This window comes from Neomonachus schauinslandi, chromosome 5 (genome assembly GCF_002201575.2).
Source record: "Neomonachus schauinslandi chromosome 5, ASM220157v2, whole genome shotgun sequence".
Lineage (NCBI taxonomy): Eukaryota > Metazoa > Chordata > Mammalia > Carnivora > Phocidae > Neomonachus > Neomonachus schauinslandi.
The window spans coordinates 31,677,102-31,698,002 of NC_058407.1; positions in this window are offsets into that span (position 1 = coordinate 31,677,102).

The window sequence follows — 20,901 nt, forward strand, 5'->3', positions numbered from 1 at the left end:
CATATACTCTAACGTATTCACAGATTCCAGGGCTCAGGGTGTGGGCTTCTTGGGGAATCACTTTTCTGCCTACCACAACTACCTTTCCTTATGCGCAATAAAACTAATAGTTGTTACTACGTAGCAGGCACTATACTACATGAAATAACTCATTGAAACATTTGTACCCCAACCCACAAAAAACAAACAGAGGAGCTATTATGAGAAACTCAGGCACTGAGTAGTCATATAATTTGTAAGTGACAACGGCAGGATGGGACCATCTGTGCCTGTGACTCTAGCCTATTCTCTTCACTCCACTAGACTGGTTAAATATCTGATTATACTTCTTTTCCTCAGGGCCCAGCTTACTACAAAGCCACACTGGACCACTCTGGGCCAGTGATGACAACTTCAGAGTCATGACAGTAAAATTCATAGTCAAGGTTTCTTCCCCATTACTGTTTTTTTGCCCTTCCTTAAGAGTGGTATAGCTATGTTGTTCATATCCATGTCTTTTCCTCATAAAATAAGGAAAAAGCAAATATCAAACTATGTATACTGTATTACATTTGAGTTTTCTGATAACCAAGGCAAGAAAGAAAACACAGTTACATCAGAAAATGATACTAGTTTCCCCAGGACAATTTTTTTTTTATAGTACTACATTCTAAATGCAATTTATTTTGTGTAAACATAACTGTAATTGTGTTAGTCCATTTGGGCTGCTATGACAAAATACCATAGACCAGGCGGTATTAAACAACAAACATTTATTTATCATAATTCTGGAGGCTGAGAAGTCCAAGATCGAGGCACCTGCAGATCTGGTGTCTGGTGAGGGTCCACTTCCTGATTCATAGATGACTTCTTGCTATGTCTTCACGTGGTGGAAGGGAAGAGGGAGCTCTCTGAGGTCCCTGTTGCAAGATCACTAATCCCATTTATGAAGGCTCCACCCTCATAACCTACTCACTTCCCAAAAGCACCGCACGGGGGGTTAGGATCTCAACATATGAATGTGTGTGGGGGGGGAGAACACATATTCAGTCTATAGCAGGAATTCACTCAACACATGTTGAAAGAACACCCTCTGAGGTGAAGCTGTCTGCTAGATCCTATGGATACAAAAATAAATGAAGTCTTTCCCTCTAAATGTTTCTCGTGTCATGCAAATAGTGATTTAAGCATTTATATAATATGATGCGTGCTATAGAAGAGGTATAGAATAGGTGCTATGGGAATATAGAAAAGGCATGCTTCACAGATATTTGAAGTGAAAATCTAGCTTGGCATTGACTAGTCACAAGATCTCTCAAATATTTCCTTGCTGCTAGCATTCCTTTTTATGAGCAGGAGTGCCAATTTATAGCACTGCATGAGGTATTGGCCTGTACCCCATATTGGCACCACTGTGGGATAAAGGATGAACTGTTAACTTTTCAGGAGCAGTTACCTTCTGCTTTAGGTTGGAGAGAAATTCTTTTTGCTCTCCAGAGAGGTGTTGCTGAGAATACCAGTTTTGCAGTGAACTTTTTTTACTTGGACACACACCTACATCATTCCATTATGCCATTATATTATGCATAGTGATTAGCTTATTTCTTCTATTAGGTGATGAATGTTTTCAAGGAAAGAACAGTCTCTTTCCTTCTTTATATCCCTTCCATCTGGCAAATAATAGTCATTTAATATTTGTTGAACACTCTAATGCCTATCTCTGAGGTTCCTTCTCCTCGCCTCAACCAGTACAGACCTTAACAAAGGAGTGAGGGACCATTGCCAAGATTTTTATGTTTTGAAAGACTTACACTACACAAGGACTCCACAGGGCCATGGAGACGTATCTATATGGAGGCATGCTCCTCCTCCTAGAGTATGCTCTAGTATCACAAATGCCAGATTTCACTGTTCAAATCATCTTGAGCCTATTTCTTGGCCTATATGGGTCTCTCCCCTAAGACAGAACTCCAAAGGGTCCTTGCTATCAAAGGGTTGGAGAAGGGGAAGCTATTTTCAGGGTGTTGATAGAAGTGGAGACTGTGAGTGTCCTGTCCATATATGTGCACGGGGTCTTTTGAACATTAGGACATAGGAGGGAAGGGAAAGAAAAGAGGGATGCATCTTGTTCCAGAAGACTGAAGCTCTTCATGCTTCTAGTTTCCAGTGTGGAACTCTGAATTATCTCAGGATTCTAAACACAAACCTGGTCTTCTAGTCATTATGTGGGGTTATTTGTTAGCTTAATGTATAACTTTAAAATACTTAAATATATGACATGTGGATCTTCCTATCTACTCTTGCTCTAGAATCTGCAAATATTGGGGATAGTCTCAGCCCACTTAGCACACACACGCAGAAAAGCAACAGTAGCAGGTGGGATCTTAACACTAATTGTTTCTTTCTTTACGCAAACAGTGGACAGAACAAGAAAGTCTACTAGCTGTAACAGGAATCTGGCCTTTTGCCAGAGATTTGTCATTACAGTGAAAAAGCCAGGTTGAGCAGAAGGATCAGTGTTAATTATATTTTAGAAATATTTCAGATGGAAAATGTACTGGACAAATATGTGATCCCTAAATAATTTCTAATTCCTTGATTCTACACCGCCTAGGTAATTCAGAGGCTTATTGTAGTGTAGAACTGTTCTGGATATTAAGGAAGCCTTGGGCAAAACCAGAAGCTCTGTGCCCCATTCTGTGAACAGTAATGCATACCATTGCTCTTTGCTATTAACCAGAGAATGACTTAGGAAAGTTATTCAGTCTTGTTTAGTCTGTCTTCTAATCTTTAATATTAAGAATCTGAAGCAAAGTAAGCCCAAGATCTAGCTAGAATAGCTTCACAAAGGCAGCACTAGCATCTCTTAGGTGGTCATATTGTCTCAAGTATTTTTATGCTATTTTGTTCTGGTATTACATTATTAATTGTTGTAATAATAAGATGATAGATAGAAGTTAGCATAGTGCCTAAAAATAGTAACTACCCAGTAAATTGTAGCTTCTATGAAAACATAATTCACTGTAAAGAATGAAAACATAAATCTTCAGTTTCCAGCAATATGGTAAAATATTCAGAGAACAGCCCTTTCTATCAGAACATACCTAAATATGCCACATTTAGAAACAACACAATGTAAAACAAAAACATCTCTTTCAGTGCATGTCTGAGCAGGAAGGAAAGAAAAAGATTTCCTCAGAAGCCAGAATGACAAGAGGGGAATCCAGAAGAATAAGGAAGCATGAAAGCTGATGTCTGCCTTGGGGTATCTGCAGATTCCTGGTGCCATAGAGTTTGGGCAAAAACTCCCAACAAACAAAAGTCTAGGACCAGATGGCTTTATAGGTAAATTCTACCAAATATTTAAAAAAGAGCTAATACCTATTCTTTTCAACTATTCCAAAAAAATAAAAGAAGAAGGAAAGCTTCCAAATTCATTCTATAAGGCCAGCATTACCGTAGATAACAAAACCAGATAAAGACACTACAAAAAAAAGAGACCTACAGGCCAATATCTCTGATAAATATAGATGCAAAAATCTTCAACAGAATATTAGGAAATTGAATTCAATAATACACTAAAAAATCACTCATCACAATCAATTGGGATTTATTCCCAGGATGCAAGTGTGGTTCAATATTCACAAATCAAACAATGTGATACATTACATCAATGAGAGAAAGGATAAAAACCATATGATCATTTCCATAGATGCAGAAAAAGCATTTGATAAAGTACAACATCCATTCATGATAAAAACCCTCAACAAAGTAGGTTTAGAGGGAACATACTTCAACATAACAAAGGCAATATGAGAAAAACCCACAGCTAACATCATACTCAATGGTGAAAAACTGAGAGCTTTCTCCCTAAGCTCAGGAGCAAGACAAAGATGTCCATTTTCATCACTCTTATTCAACATAGTACTAGAAGTCTTAGTCACAGCAGTCAGACAAGAAAAAGAAATAAAAGGCATCCAAATTAGTGAGGAATAAGTAAAACTGTCACTATTGTCAGATGACATGATACTATATATAGAAAACCCTAATGACTCCACCAAAATACTGTTAAAACTGATGAATGAATTCAGTAAAGTCATAGGATACAAAATCAATATACAGAAATCCATTACATTTCTATACACTAATAATGAAGTAATAGAAAGAGAAATCAAGAAAACAATCCCATTTACAATTGCACCAAAAATAATAAAATACCAAGGAATAAGCTTAAGCAAAGAGGTGAAAGACTTGTACTCTGAAAAGTATAAAAAACTGATTGCAGAAATTAAAGATGACACAAACAAATAGAAAAATATATCACATGCTTATAGATTGGAAGAACAAATATTGTTTAAATGTCCATATTACCCAAAGAAATCTACAAATTTAATACATTCCCTATCAAAAATGCTGACAGCACTTTTTACAGAATTTGAACAAATAATTCTAAAATTTATATGGAACCACAAAATACGCCGAATAGCCAAAACAATCTTGAAAAAGAAGAACAAAACTGAAAATAATACAATCCCAGATTTTAAGATACACTACAAAGCTATAACAAACAAAATAGTATGGTACCAGCACAAAAATAGACACAAAGATCAATAGAACAGAATAGAGACCCCAGAAAAATCCCACACTTATATAGTCAATTAATCTTTGACAAAGCAGGCAAGAATATGACAAAAAGTCTCTTCAACAAATGGTGTTGGGAAAACTGGACATCTCTGTGCAAAAGAATGAAACACTTTCTTACATCATACACAATAATAAACTCAAAATGGATTAAGGACCTAAATGTGAGACTTGAAACCATAAAAATCCTAGAAGAGAACACAGGTAGTAATTTCTTTGACAGCAGCTGTAGCAACATTTTTATAGACATATCTCTGGAGGCAATTGGAAATAAAAGCAAAAATAAACTATCAGGACCACTTCAAAATAAAAAAACTTTTGCACAGCAAAGGAAACCACCAGCAAAACAAAAAGAGAACCTACTGAATGAGGGAAGATATTTGCAAATGACATATCCATTAAAGGGTTAGTATCCAAAATACATAAAGAACATACACAACTCAGCACCAAAAAACCCCAAATAATCTGATTAAAAATGGCAGAACACATGAACAAACATTTTTCCAAAGAAGATATACAGATGGCCAACAGACACATGAAAAGATGCTCAACATCACTCATCATCAGGCAAATGCAAATCAAAACCACAAGGAGATATCACCTCACACCTGTCAGAATGGCTAAAATCAAAAACATAAGAAACCAGTGTTGGCAAGGATGTGGAGGGAAATACCTCTTGTGCACTGTTGGTGGGAATGCAAACTGGTGCAGCCACTGTGGAAAACAGTATGGAGGTTCCTCTAAAAATTAAAAATAAAATTACCATATGATCCAGTTGTTCCATTACTGGGTATTTACCCGAAGAATACAAAAACACTAATTTGAAAGATATACGCACCCACTCCCATTTATTGCAGTATTATTTACAACAGCCAAATTATGGAAGCCACCCAAGTGTCCATTAATACATGAATGGATAAAGAAGATGTGGTATATATATATATAATGGAATATTACTCAGCCATTGAAAGACTAAAATCTTGCCATCTGCAACAACATGGATGAATCTAGAGAGTATAATGCTAAGTGAAATGAGTCATTCAAAGAAAGACAAATACCATATCATTTCACTTATATGTGAGATTTAAGAAACAAAACAAACTAAAAAAGAGACAAACCAAAAGCTGGCTCTTAACTATAGAGAACAAACTGATGGTTACTACAGGGGAGGTGGGTGGGGGGAATGGGTGAAATAGGTAAAGGGGATTAAGAGTACACTTATCAAAATGAGTACTGAGTAAGGTATAGAATTGTTGAATCACTATATTGTACACCTGAAACTAGCATACATCATGTTAACTATACTGGGTTAAAACAAAACAAAACAAAACAAAAAAAAACCTTCAGAACACAGAAAGTTTGAAAGTAAAATGAGAGAAAAAGACACACTGGTGAATACTAATCAAATAAAGCTAATGTTGCTATATTACTACCATATGAAAGACCATTAAGACAGAAAGAATTACTAAAGATAAAGTTACTACATATGACTAAAAGTTTTTGTTTATCAAGAATACAAAATATATATAAAGAAGAAATTGACAGAACTACAAGTAGAAACTGATAAGCCCATCAACATAGTGAAAGACTTAAACACATGCTCAGTAATTGATTGAGTATAAAAAAATAAATATATTAAAAATTTCAACCAAATGATTATCAGTAAGCTTGACCTAATAACACATAGCCTAGTATGGTTGGCAGAATTCTAAGATGTTGTCTACGATTCCCACCGCACCTTTAGTGTACATGCCCCATGTAATTCAAGACTGTGAATATGATAGGACAACGTTCCTGTGACTAGGTTCTGATATATGGCATATTTGACCTTAAGAAAGTGAGATTATCCTGGCTGGTCCTCATCTAATCAAAAAATTCCTTAAAAGGTATTGAATTTTTATCCTGATGAATGGAATTAGAACCATGGGAGGGAATCAATGCATAAAAGATTCTCTGTTGCTGGCTTTGAATATGGAGGAGGCTGCATGACAAGGTGTGTGGGTGGTATTGAGTTGCTGACAGTGGTCCCCAGCTTTGTTGACAGCCAACAAAAAGATGGAGACCTCAGTCCTACAACTGCAAGAACTGGATTCGGCTAACATCCTGAATAAGCTTGGAAGTAGACTCTTCCCTAGAGTCTCCAAAAGGAATACAGTCCTGCCATCTAAGACTGATCAGAGAACCTAGCCATACCACGGACTTCTGATCAGAGCTAGAACTATGAGCTAAAAAATGAGTTTTGTTTTAAGTGGCTAATTTATGGTAACTTGTTATAGAGCAATAGAAAACTGTACAACTACTATACTTGACAACTAAAGAATTCACTTTTTTTTTCAAACATACATTGGTAATTTATGAAAAATGACCACAGATTTGGTCATAAAGCAATTTGTAACAAATTTCAAAGAATTTGTTATGTGTATAGCATGCTCTCTGATAATACAATTTAGTTAGAATCAACAAAAAATGAATAAAGATACCCATGTATGTGGAAATTAACACATTTATCAATAGCTCACGAAGTAAAGAAATATAATTAAAATACACTCAGTAATGAATGATAAAAGTTCTATGGGTCAAAGTTTGTGGAATGCAGCTAAGTCTTGGCAAACTAGGAATAGGAGGAATCTCTTTAAACTGGTTATCCAGAAAATCTTACAATGAACATATTCACTTGTGAATGCAAAATGTTTTCCTTTAAATTGAAGATCAAAACAAGTGTGCCCACTATCATTGCCTTATCATTTTCCTAAAGGTCTTAGTAGGCATAGTAAGATAAGAAAAAAGTAATAACCCCTATAAGAATTGGAGTTAAGGAAATACACAGGTCATTGTTCCTAGGTGTTAACTGTCTATATAGAAATCTCCAAATATTTACAAATTATTAGAACTGTCAAGAGAGATTAGCTAGTTTGGGATATAAAATTGATATACAAAAGTAAATTGTATTTTTATGTACTAACACACATACATAGAAAAAGCAAATAGATGAGAAAGGATATATTTATAAAAACAACAGGGCACCTGGGTGGCTCAGATGGTTAAGCGTCTGCCTTCAGCTCAGGTCATGATCCCAGGGTCCTGGGATCGAGTCCCGCATCGGGCTCTCTGCTCCTTGGGAGCCTGCTTCTCCCTCTGCCTCTCTGTCTCTCATGAATAAATAAATAAAATCTTTAAAAAACAAAACAAAACAAAACAAACAACAAAAATATGTCTAGGAATAAAATAAGAAATGGGTAAAACTTTGGTGCAGAAGTCTATAAAACTGTAATGAAAATTACTAACAACACATAAATAAATAAATAAATAAAATGCTATACCATACTCATGGATAGACACAATATATTAAAAATGTCAATTGTCTGCAAGTTGGCCTATTCAATATCATGCCAATCAAAATCGTAATAGGTTCTTTCCATGAAACTTGACAAGCCTATTTTGAAATTAATATGAAATTTCAAAGCTTCAAGAATAGTCAAGCCCCTACAAATAGAGAAAAGTAAAATGAGGGGAATCACCCTGTCAGAAATTAATTATTATAAGGCTATCTAATATTATAAAGCTATATTTTAAATTTGTTACAGCATAGTATTGACATTTGAGGCAAAAATGGAAAGGAATAGAAAACCAATCTATATGTCTATATAAATCTGATATATAGCAGAAGTGGTATTTCAGATCAATGGAGAAAAAAGCTATTAAATAAATGTTTCAGGAAATCGAGTATCCATATAAGAAAAAAACACAATGGACCCTTAGTATCATGCAAAAAATAAATTTCAGATAAATCAAACGCTTAAATGTCACAGGCAAAACTTTAAAATTTACAGAAACTATATGTTGAATGCATACATGATTCATAGCACATTTAGAAATGTACCACTGATTGAAAAGTTTGATATGCTTCAACTAACTGCTATGCTTGTCAATATTTGGGTAAATAAAGGAAGGCAGAAGGAGAGACTGGCAAGCATGTTTCACTCCTTAAATCACATAGAACCCCCTAAATATATGTTGTAAATAAATAAGGGCACATTTATAAGAAATTAGGCCCTAGTCCTGTGACATTTTTTGATGTAGTTTTGAATGTAGGGTGAGGTCCTGAGCTGACAGCCAAGAAGGAATTCTTGAGATGTCTTTGGTACACAAAGGTGATTTTATTAAAGCTTTATAAAAGCATGGTGACAGGACCCCTGGGCAGAAAGAGCTGCTGCACCGGGGTTGTGAGGCATGACTGATGATATATACTTGGACGTTGGTGGTAAGTAAGGAAAAGGGAGGTTTTCAAACGAACTTTCAAATGCTAAAGTGGACCAAGGAGATACTGGAGGCTAGCCATTGTCAAGGTTGTTTTTCCCTCTAGTAAAGCATTAACATTAAGACAGTTGGGAGTTTCCTTCTGGAAGTTAGGTTATTGATAAGAATGCTTTTTTCTTGTAAATCACTAAGACATTTGTAAACTGAGGGAGACTCCTGTCTTGCTGGACAGTGATCTCTATTAGTTAACCATTCGTTTTTCCCTTCCCTTAATTGAGTCCCTGAGGAACTTCACACATATCCAGGGGGTGGGGGTGGGGGGGGGCAGTTAGTTAGGGTGTCAGCTTGTGCTTTGCTCTCAGTTTGTCTTCTGCTCCCTCATCATTCGTAGTTTTTCTTTATTTAATTCATTATTCCTGGATTGTACTTAACTTCTTATCTCACAGTACAACTATTTTTACCTACATTCTTTTTTCTTAGGTTTACTTGAGGGACTCAAACAGCTTGTTTTCAACTCAAATCTTATGATACATGTATGCTATCTTTAAGGAAAATTTACTGTAGAAAGTCTTTCCTTTGAAAATGATTTTTGGCTTCTTTAATAGAAGCTGCCATTTGACCTGGAAATGGAAGTTCTAGCTAGACACTTTTGTTTTACTTATAACTGTTTTGTCACAAATTGAAGTATAAACTGCTTGGCAGAAGAAAAAGAAAAGGCCAGAACTTCTACTTTGCTCCTGGCATAAACTCAAAAGGACAATTTGTATCATTTGTAAGCTAATCAAAACAGATCATCCACACTGAAGCTGGGAGAACTTCTGGTTCCAATTCAATCTGCTTTGAGTTGGTTTTGGATGGTAGTGTTTATGCAGATAATTGCCCCCATTGCCAAATTGATGTTTATGTTCTTTCCCCCAGGAAAAAGACTGCCATAGAACAAATTAAGGGTGATTAGCAGGAAAAGTAGGTAATTACCAATAAGTTCAATAAACTCACATGTGCTTTGGAGCCAGAAGGGCATTTTTTTAGGCTCCTGGGTTTATCATTTGCTAGTTGTTTGACCTAAGAGGAAATTCTTAGTCTCCGAGCACAAATTTCCTCATTTGTAATATTAGGGTTTCGTGACAGGGTTGTTAGGGGCATTGGAGATAGCATATGAAGTGCCAAGAATTGTTTCTGGGATAGGGGTGGTTTTCCATAAATGATAAGCATTTATTACTATTGAACTAAATATAATAAAATCTGGATGTTTCAGCTGGGGCATAGGCTAGAAATACAGTTTGAAGTTGTTTTGGAGAACAGATTGATAATTCTCAGACTCACTCCTCTTCTATGGGATCGCCAGGTGACTAAGGATGCACAAGTGTTTTCCTTCCTTAAATTTTTGATTCAGAAACAAATCTGTATCCAATATTTAATATGAATATATATCTAAAACAAAATAAAATAAATTTTATACATTATGCCACCAAAATTTAAAAAATAAATCACACGTTGTAGCAGAATTTAAAGCACTTTTTCATTTTTTTAAAAAAATTTAATAATTTATACTCCTCAGATATGTGGTCCTGGGAAATTTCTAGCCCAGGGCATTGTAGCCCTGCATATTTTTCTAAATGATTTTTATGGGATTTTCCATAGGAAAATAATTTCAAATTTGCTTCCTTCTAACACCCAGAAGCTTCTCTTTTCCCTCCATAGATAGAGTGTTATTATGTTTAAAGTATATAAAATGCTTAATATCATACTAAATAAATTCTTATTCAAAACAGAAATTGTTTATTTAAAAGGCATATTTAATATTAAATAGGAAACATTTATTAGTTGGTTGATTTTTCTGGGTTATCTACATTCTGCTTCTTCCATGGGTCTGAATAAGAAAGAAATAGTTACTTGTTATTGAGAGAAAATAATTCTATTTATATATGTATATTTTTTAAATCATCTTCAGACTAACATTGTGTTACATAATTTGTAAATTTTACTATCTGAAATATATTAATATATTAATGTGCTATTATATTAACATATGTTAATATATTAATGTGATATACTAAGGGTTATTTATTTTCAGAAGTACATAAAATTCAGATTCCACACTTGATCAGGTAGTGTGCTGATAAATGTTTAACAACTGAGTCTCTGGAAAAACAGCTGCAGTTTGTAGCATTGCTGATTTTTGTAGTGTAAAAGCTCTTCTACCAGGCTAATTTAAAGTTACAAAAGTTAAGTCACTGAACAAAGAATTAGGAAGAAATGCACACAATCTGCTCTTCTGAGCTGGAAAGAGCTCACTCCAGCATACATCTACATATTTTCCATGTTATAAGGACATATTAAAATAATCAAATTAAATTTAATTCAGATTAATTGAGTACCTATTATGAGCTGGTTCCTATTCAGATATTGGGAGTATCCCTCTAACTGTATATTGCATATAGTATATTTATTTGTTCGTTTATTGCCAGATTTTACCCTAAAAAAAGCCTCATAAAGGTAAGAACTTTTTCTTTTTAGTTAATTACTGATTTTTCTGAGCCTAGAATGATGGCTGCCACATAGCGGGCAATACATGAAGATTCATTGAATCAAATGAAGGAGACTCAATCTCTGTCTTCAATGAGCTTACAGTCTATCAGAAAAGGAAACAAAAAAAGCTATTTTAAAGAGAAAACCAAATTAGAGCATATTATAATTAATAAGCTTTAGTATTTTTCTAGAGTTGAAAATTAAATTGTAATAAATTCTATAATACTAATATTATTAATAATTTATATCACTGATAAAATTATATTTTATTGAATGCTATATGTTGATTGTGATTCTGCAAAATATAGCAGCGATAACACCAAGAGTAACAATAATTTACAGAGTGTTTGTTCCATGATAGGCATATGCTCATTGAATTACATGTATTATTGAATTTAATTTTCATAATATTTTTTCAAATATGCACTAATTTTATCTTCCTAATATATGAAAAAAACTTCAGTTCCAAATAGTTCAGTAAATTGCTCAAGTCAGTATCCAATAAGTATCAGGCTACATTTTGAACCTAAGTCTTTCTGATTCTAGATGTTCTTATGTTCTTAAGATGTTCTTATGTTCTTAACCAACTGAGCCACCCAGGTGCCCCAAGATGTTCTTATGTTCTTATGTTCTACATTCTTAACCTCAATTCAGGTTAACACAAATTTCCCTCTTTGTTGTTTCAAAATAATCTTGGACAGTTCATATTTTCATTTTTATGTTTTGCAATCTGCAGCTGCAAGACCAGCAATTAGGATTATTTTTAAAAATGAAAGATGCTCTTCCATTGGCAGTAGGGTCTCTACAAAATGTTTCAAATTGGCCACAGGATTTAAATGAGTTCATTATAGGTTTGAAAGGAGGGAGTCATACATAATCTTCTTTTCTTAAGGGTCTCAGGAACCCAATGGCAAGCTGTGAATGGATATTCATGATGCAGTTCCCTTTAGATAGGTATTTAGATAGGGCCTTTGGTGGAAAGCAGGGTAATTATACATTTCTTATGCCAACTACTACTTATTCACTTATCTAGTAGCTGTATAGTTTTTATATAATTTATCCAATATCTTCACCTGATTTTTGTAACTGTCCTGATTCTGCCACTTACTGGTGTATGACTCTTGGCAGGTAAATAGGGACATTAATAATACAACCTCATAGAGTTGACAGAAGTAAATAAGATGATCCATGTAAAGTGTTTTAAATAGTACCTGGTACATGGTAAGCACTTTCTATGTATTAGCTCTTACTATTGTTATTTGGAATAATATTGGAGAGATCTAAGCTAAGGGAGAATAACTTTCCGGCATTTCATGAGTTAGGTGACAGATGGCTGACCACTGTTCTTTGCTCTGAAGTATGGCGTTATTTTACAGGGCCTGGGTGGGGTGATGAGTACAAGGCAGGCTAGGGCACAGTAAAGGTCCTCAAATATTCCAGTTAATTAGCAATTCACAAGTTTTTTTTTTAAAGATTTATTTATTCATTTGAGAGAGAAAGTAGGGAGAGAGCGTGTGCATGTGTGTGTGGGAGGGTGGGAGGGTGGGGGGAAGGGACAGAGGGTGAGGGAGAGAGAGAATCTCAAGCTGACTCCCTGCTGACATGGAGCTCGATCCCAGGACCCTGAGATCATGACCTGAGTCAAAACCAAGAACCAAAAGCCCAACTGACTAAGTCACCCAGGTGTCCCACAAGTTTCTTTTTTAAAAATATATTCCCATTTTTCTTCAGATGTTCAATTATCATTAGTAACTTTCTTCCTAATTTCCATTTCTAAGTTGTTTTATTTATTAGAACATAATTTTTTATAATAGAAACTACATGTTATTCATTGTTATATCTTCTAAAATTCCATTTTGTAGACTCTTCAATAGTCACTGAATTGGAAATTCAGAAAAAGCAAAGGAGAAGTGGTAAGTCTATAAAGTGTGTGTGTTTTCTAATGGAATCTACTTTTAATTATTACTTTTTCTTATTTTACCTCATATCTGTCTACATCCTAGGTAAAATTGCATTTGGAATGCATTCACATATTTATTTCACAGACCATACCAATGAAGGTGCTCAGCCTGTTTATGTCAGAAATTTCCAGGTTTTGGATAACTGAATTATTAAAGTTTGAACTTAGATTTTGTCTCTCAAGGCACTGTATAGCCACGGAGTTCTCAATTCATTTTTCTTCTTTCATGCAACAAATACTTACTCAAACACATCCTCAATACCTTTATCAATATGTGAGGGATAGCAGTAAACAAACCTGAAAAGAGAAAAAAATCCCTGCCCTCCTCATGGAGCTTACATTGTATTGGAGAGAGACAGAGAGAAAATGAATATATAGTAAGTTTAGAAAATGTTAAATTCTATGGAGAAGGATGAAGCAAATTAAAGTGTATAGAATATTTGAAGGGGTAAAATTTACCATTTTATGCAGAGTAGAGGAGTTCACGGATCAGGTGACGTTCTGAACAAAGGTCTGAAGGAAGTGAGCACACAAGTCATAGAGACGTAACCACATATGCCAGAGAGAGGGAACAAGAAATACTCAGAGCCTAAGGAATTTGTGTACTTGGTGCTATTGAAGAAAAATTGCACCCTACAAAGGTAAACAGGCAAAGATTTTATTTAAGGACTATTGTAATGGGGGTTGAGACTGAACTCCACAAAGGACTGGAGATTTTTAAGAGTTGGGTTGGTGGGGAAATCAGAGGCCATCTGTGTCTATTAATTGGCTTTACCCAAAGGAAAAGTAAACTTTTTCATATCTTCATGGACAGGAGGTAGTGTTAGAATGTAGAACGTGGAAGTAAGTCTCTTACTCTCCCACAGAGACTGGGAGATGGGGCACTATCTTCTTTGATGGTCGCATTTCAAAGACATGGCTCTCAGGTCCTCGAGAAAGACATTTCTGGATTTTCTTTTTCTTTTTCTTAAAGATTTTATTTATTTATTTGAGTGAGAGAGTGAGAAAGCATGAGAGGGGGGAAGGTCAGAGGGAGAAGCAGAGTCCCCGCTGAGCAGAGACCCCCCGACTCCATTGTGCGACTACAGGATCATGACCTGAGTCGAATTCAGACACTTAACTGCTTAACCAACTGAACCACCCAGGTGCCCCAGACATTTCTGGATTTTAAACAAGGAAATGATTTGCATCTCAAAGGGGCAGAGAAAGAATGTATAATTACAGGTTTTCTAAAGTAAAAAATCTAAGAAAAATGAAGTCAGGGGCCTCAAGGCAAGAAGATCCAGTTTAAAGGTTAATGAAGCTGAGAACTTTCAGGTGATGTTGGTCAGTGCCTTTAAGAAATAAACAAAAAGGTCCATGTGGCTAGATAGTGTGTGTGGGGTGGGGGTGGTGTTGGTGTATGAAAGTGAAGTTAGGGAGGTGGGGTGTGGTTAGTTAGGAATTTGTTGGTATCTCCAGACTTTAGCCGTTTCTCGGAGAGCCCTGGAAGCCACTGAGGGTTTTGAGCAGAGAAATGCCACAATCCGCTTTCCATTTCTAAAGGACCATGGTGACTGCTAAAGAGAACAAGCTCCATGTAGGAGGGAAGCTATATATAGCCTCTGGGAGACCAGTTAGAAAGCACCATAATCCCAGTGGGAGAGTGTATGACTTGCAACAGAGTGGTGGTGGCAAGAGTGTAAAGAGCGGCTGGATTCTGATGTGTTCAACTGTAGAAGCCACAGGATTTCTCACGGATTTTTAGTGGGGGAGAAATAGAGAAGTCAAGGTTAACTCCAAGGACTTCAGTATGAGCAAATGGAAGGCTGAAGGCTGTAAGAGAAATGGGAGTTTAGTTTTGGACTATGTTCAGTTTGAGATGTTTTAAAGGGAAAGTCTATGATGATAATTGAAAATGTTTGTATCTCTTCTAAAAATTCAGATTTTAAAAAAAGTCCCCAATCCCTAATTCTCAGATTCAATTCTCTCATTAAAAGGCAATTATTTATTACTGAATGTAGAATTTTTATCAGATTTCCCTAATAAAAGAGCCAAACCCCAGAAGAAAGCTTGAAAATAATAAATACAAATAAGTTAAAGAAAATATCAGTGTTCTGAACGCCAGAGGTCAGCAGTATCACAGAAATAGCAAATGAATCTAGAAAGCATTCACATTAAGACATTTTGTTTGGGCACATTTATTTCTAACTCCCTGATGCTAGCAGTAGAAGTTTTCAGAAATGAAATAAAACAAAGCATAACCTTTTTATCGAAGACATTTTATATAAAGATAAAAGAATATTTCAGTTTATAAGGATCCAGAAAAACTATAATGTAGCTTGTAGGCTTCTATAGTATTTGAAAACAGATGGAGTCAGGGACACTGGGGCATATTTTTTTCCTAGATATTCTTGCTGAAATCATGCTGGTGGTGATAAACTGCATTAGGCTACGTAGAGAAGAGAGCAACCCAGGTATCCCCTGTTCAAATCTGATATTCCTCTCAAGGGCCAGGCTGCAGCTTTGGAATATATGCCTTCTAAGAAAGATGACATTGCAGCCTGGGACCTACTTAAATCAGGTGTAGCTGTTGGGCCCAGTAGGTCATGAGTGCTTGAGTCAGGGATGGTAATCTTCCTTCCATCAGGGAATAGAGGAGGATGCAAGAAATAAAACAAGAAAAGAAATAGTGCATAAAGGAAGAAAGTGCAGAGTTAAAACCAAACTAAGAAAATGCTAGTGTCTTCCAAAAAGGATGAGAAAAAAAGAAACATTTATTTATTTAATATGAGCAAAAGGGACACACAGACTTGTGTAAAATAGGTAAAATATTCATTTTTTGTTAGAAAATAGAGTAGGTGTTGATATAGATAAGTAAATTGTTAGGAGCTAATATACTAGATTTAAATTTGAGGGAAGGGTGATTATCTAACTGGAGAAATTCAATTATTTTGATAAACAAATTAAAAGGGGTATGTGTATAAGAGGCATAGAGAGAGAGAGAGAAACAAAGAGACCAATTATCTGTTCTCCATGTACTGCTTTACCCTCTGCTAAACTGCTATGTATAGCAGAAATACATCCGTCAGAATATGTTTCTTGGCAATGGTATTTAAAAATATGATGCAAAGAATGACATTATTATATGTCAAAATTGCTGCCTCACTTTCTCTGTGGAATAGAGAAGGATAAATATGTTTATATCATTTTTTAGGGATACAGGACAAATGCTCTATGACTTATTGCCCTGAAATCCTGAAGGACAATGGGGTAAATAGACTGAACCACTATTAAGACCAATCAGGCACACATGCTTACAAAAGTGCCATAAATACAACTCATTATTTGAACCCCTTGAAATTCCCCTTTTATCCTTCCTTCATTCATCGGTCAGATCAATTACATAGCTTTGATCCCTTCAACCACAGTCTCTTAATCTCTTCCTGACAAAGGACTTGGGGTTTTGATGAATTTGGTTCCACTTTCTCTTTCTTGGATTGTTAAAGCCAGCCTTCCTTCTTTCCTTCATTCCTTCTCTAATTCCTCCTTCCCTCCCTCCTACCTTCATTACTTCCCTTATTTTCTCCCTTCTTGGCTCCCCCTCCCTTTATTTTCTGTCTCTTTCTCTCCCTTTTTCCCATCTTCTTGTATTCAGTGAGTATATATTAAGCTCACTGTATGGCAGACACTATGCTAAATGGTAAGATAAGAGAGGTGAAGAAGACACAAAGTCCCTGCCCTCCTGAGGTTCACTTAGATGGATATGAGAACAAATAAAGGGCTGTTCACTAAATGCTATATTGAAAATGTTCATTTTCTCAATTTTAAAGCTCATAACCCAGGAAAGTAGACTATCTATTATTTTCATTTTACATGTATGATAAAAGGATTAGAGATGTCAAATGATATACATAAAAATTCATAATTATCAAACAAGCCGTGAACAGACCACATGAAGTTGCTGTTTCCAAAATGACCACATTACCACTTCATTCTCACCCTTCATTCTGTCCTTTTTCATGGTTGGATAGGACATTCTCATTATTTCTTTTCTCTGTGACTCTGACTTCATTTCTAACTCCTTTGTGTCACCTTTGTTGCTAGACCTCTTTCTCAACTACCCCTGTAGTTAATGTAGCATAGTTCTTTTTTTCAATGAAGAATTGAGTGACTGTCTTTTCCCTGATGATTTTCCAACTATTCAGTGCAATACAGAATGCTTTCAGGGGTACAAATTTTAGATTTGTTTGTTAGATTAGTTTGCACCCCTCTGAAAGAGATCCTAACTCTTGAAGGATGAGATATGGTTTATATTAATTTTTAAAAATTAATTAATTTAGTCTCACAGCAAAATTGAGCAGAAAGTACACAGTTCCCCTATATTCCCTCCTCTTTCCCCTCCTGCTCCTCACTAACCACATCCCACACTACAGTGGTACATTTTTTATAATAGATGAACCTATATTGAAACATTGTTGCCACCCAAAGCCCACAGTTTACATTAGGGTTCACTCTCAGTGTTGTATATTATATGGGTTTTGACAAGTATGTAATGACATGTATCCACTGCTGCAGTTATCATACAGGATTGTTTCATTGCCCTAAAATTCCTCTGTCCTCTGCCTATTCATCCCTCCCTCCCCTCAAACTCCTGATCTTTTTATTGTCCCCACAGTTTTTGCATTTTCCAGAATGTCACATAGTTGAAATGATAAAGTGTGTGGCCTTTTCAAATTGGTTTCTTTCACTTAGTAATATGCATTTAAGGTTCCTCTGTGTCTCTTCATGGATTGATAGTTCATTTCTTTTTAGCCCTGAGTAATATTCCATCGTCTGGATTTACCACTACTTCTTTATCCATTCACCAACTGAATGGATATTTTGGACATTTTGGTCGCTTGGTTGCTTCAACATTTTGGCAATTTCTTTCCTTTTTTAGAATCAATTATTCTTCTTTTAAAACTTTTTTTTAGTGGTTTCACTGAGTTTGCAATATATGTTTACAACTAACCAAAGTTCATTTCAAATAACACTATACCACTTCATGGGTAGTGCAAGTAACTTATAAAAATAAAATAATCTTAATTCTTCTTTCCTTAATTCTCCTTCACTTGTATCAGTGCTGTCATACATAAACACACACACACACACACACAAAGTACATTGAATACATTGTTGCCCTTATTATTTTGAACAAATATTATCTGTTAAGTTAAAGTAAGAAGAATTAAGTTTTTATTTGTCCTTCACTTATTCCTTTATGTAATTCTATTTTTTATGTAGATCCAAGTTTCTGTTCTGCTTTATTTTTCTTCTCTCTGAAGAACTTTTCAACATTTCTTGCAAGGTAGGTCTACTGGCAAAAAATTCCCTCAGTTTTTGTTTATCTGAGAAAGTCTTTATTTCTCCTTCACTTCTGAAGGATAATTTCTCAGGAAACAGAATTCTAGTTTGGTGTTTTTCTTCTCTCAACCTTTAAATATTCCACTCCATTCTCTTCTTCCTTGTATGATTTCTGAGAAATCACATGTAACTCTTTTTCTTTTTCCAGATGTAATTCTTATCTTTGCTCCTTTCATGTAAGGTGCTTTTTTTTCCCCTCTGACTTCTTTCAAGATTTTTTTACCTTTGATTTTCTCAAGTTTGAATATGACATTCATAAGTGTAGTTTTGTAGTGCCTGGGTGGTTTAGTCAGTTAAGAGTCTCTTGATTTTGGCTCAGATCATGATCTAGGTATCTTGCAATCATGAGATCTAGCCCCGTGTTGGGCTCCATGCTCAGCGGGGAGTCTGCTTGAGATTCTCCCTCTCCCTCTGCCGCCTCTCTCTCTCCCTCTCTCTCTCAAATAAATAAATAAATCTTAAAAAAAATTAGTGTAGTTTTTTGTTTTTTGTTTTGCATTTACTCTGCTTGATGTTCTCTGAGCTTTCTTGATCTGTGATTTGGTGCCTGACATTAATTTGGGGGGAGTTCTCAGTCATTATTGCTTCAAATATTGCTTCTGTTCATTTTTCTCTTTCTTCACCTTTTGGTGTTCCCATTATGCATATGTTACACATTTTTAGTTGTCCTATATTTCTATTTTTTTCAGTTTTTTTCTTTTGTTTCTCAGTTTTAAGAGTTTCTATTGTCAAGCACATCAAGCACACAGATTCTTTTTTTAAAATCAAGATATAATTGACATAGCACTATATTAGTTTCAGGTTGTACAATATAATGATTCAATATTTGAATTGCAAAATGACCATCACAATAAGTGCAGTTAACATCCATCATCATACATAGTTATAATTTTTTTCTCTTGATGAGAACTTTCTTTTTTTTAAGATCTATTTATTTATTTTAGAGAGAGAGAGCATGTGCACAGGGGGGAGGGGCACAGAGAGAGGGGGAGGGAGAGAGAATCCCACGTAGACTCCCTGGTGAGCACAAAGCCAGATGTGCAGCTCAATCTCAGGACCCTGAGATCATGGCCAATCAAGAGTTGGCCGCTCAACCAACTGAGCCACCCAGGTGCCCCTTGATGAGAACTTTCATAATCCACTCTAGCTACTTTCAAATATGCAATACAGTGTTATTAAGTATAGTCACCATGATGTATGTTACATCCTCATGACTTATTTTATAAGTGGAATTTTTATTTTTTTAAAGATTTTATTTATTTGACAGAGACACAACGAGAGAGGGAACACAAGCAAGGAGAGTGGGAGGGGGAGAAGCAGGCCTCCCGCGTAGTGGGGAGCCCGACGTGGGGCTTGATCCCAGGACCCTGGGATCATGACCCGAGCCGAAGGCAGATGCTTAACGACTGAGCCACCCAGGCTATAAGTGGAATTTTATAACTTTTGACTCCCTTGACCAATTTCACCTATCCTTCATCCCCTGCCTCAGGTAACCATGAATCTGTTCTCTATATCCATGAGCTTGGCTTGTGTGTGTGTGTGTTTGTGTGTGTACTTTGTGTGTTTGTTTGTTTGTAAGATTCTACGTATAAATGTGATTATACAGTATTTATCTTTTTTCCTGTCACATGGAGATTTGTTTTCAGCCATTTCCAGTCTATTAATGAGCCCATCCGAAGTATTATTTCTGTTATGTTTTTGAACTCTAGCATTTTTTATTTTTTCTTAGAATTTCTGTCTCTCTGCTTACATTATCTACCTGTTTCTCATTGCTATCTATTTTTTCCATGAAAACCCTTAGCCTATTAATCATAGTTTTTAAAATTCCTGGTCTGACCATTACTGTCATATCTGACTCTGGTTCTGATCCTTGTTCAGTCCTTTCAAACTGTGTTTTTTGCCTTTTACTGTGCCTTGTAAATTTTGCTGAAAAGTGAACATGATGTACTATGTAAGAGCAACTGCAGCAAAAAGGCTTTTTGTAATGTAGTGGCAAGGTGTGGGGGAAAGGGAAGCCTTCTATGGTGCTACCATTAGGTCTCAGGCTTTTTGTGAGCCTGTGCCTCTGGACTGTGAGTCTCATCAAGGTTTCTCAGCCTTTTCACCCCTTAGATGGGACAGAATTTCTGATGGGGGCTGGAGTTGGTGAT